The 889-nt window shown below is 38.6% G+C and overlaps 1 protein-coding gene across 1 annotated transcript in view; it reads left to right on the top strand.

Moving 5' to 3' along the window:
* Positions 1-889, top strand: part of LOC118432013 — a gene marked incomplete in the record, with an annotated part of 48,969 nt that overhangs the window by 5,506 nt on the left and 42,574 nt on the right.

An 889-nucleotide genomic window follows, 5' to 3' on the forward strand; every position in this document is an offset into this window, starting at 1 on the left:
CTCAGAATCCCATTACCCGCTGTTTTTTGAAGATGTATGTAGACTTTATTCTCCTAAATGGTGGTGAAATCCTGATTAAAGCAAAGTCTTTGTTCCATGATCCATTCATTTCTAAGGCCTAGAAAAAATGCTGCTTCAGTCCTGAAAAACAAAGAAGGGTCAGTAGGTAGGGATTATCTTCCTTTTCTTGTAATTTTTTTCCAGGCTGGCCAGAACTATGGTGATACATTGTACATGTTTAATTTACAATACAGTTGAACAAAGTAGACTGAAATGCATAAGGACACTAAGTGTCTTTCAATGTCAAACTTTTATTTTGATTTAATGGATACATTTATTCTTCATTACATAGTACAAGGCTTAGCAGTGTTTTTATTTCAATAGGAAGCAGGCTGACTGAAAATTCTAAGTGGCTCCACTGCCCACCCCAAAAACAAAGTCTATGGTTGGCAGGTTTTTCTAGGGTAGGTAGGGAAACAGGAAACACAACTTTTTTTTCCTAGGCCTAACTGCCTTCAAAGCTTCATCAATAGCTCTTCCACCAGACTGGCCACAAATGGAGGCTCAGACATCTTGACCTTGATACTTACTTGTGAATGAAAAGTAGGCAGCGGCTGCCTTTAACAAGGAGAGGTTATTCTTCTGACTTAAAATATAGATTAAGAGAAAGAAAGGCATGCATAATTGGTGGAGAGCGGAAAGCTCCATGAAATTGGAAAGATATAGCTTGGCTTTCTTCAGATTTTGAATCCGCCCCATCAGAGAGATAAGTAATCAGCAATCTTAATGTCCTTTATGATTGTTTACAATTGGTCCTGTTACTGTTAGCCACAGAAGGATGAACTTGTTGTTTCTGTCTTTTACATAGTAGCCTCCCCGGGGCACCTAA

Source organism: Branchiostoma floridae, chromosome 15 (genome assembly GCF_000003815.2).
Source record: "Branchiostoma floridae strain S238N-H82 chromosome 15, Bfl_VNyyK, whole genome shotgun sequence".
NCBI classification, from domain to species: Eukaryota; Metazoa; Chordata; class Leptocardii; order Amphioxiformes; family Branchiostomatidae; genus Branchiostoma; species Branchiostoma floridae.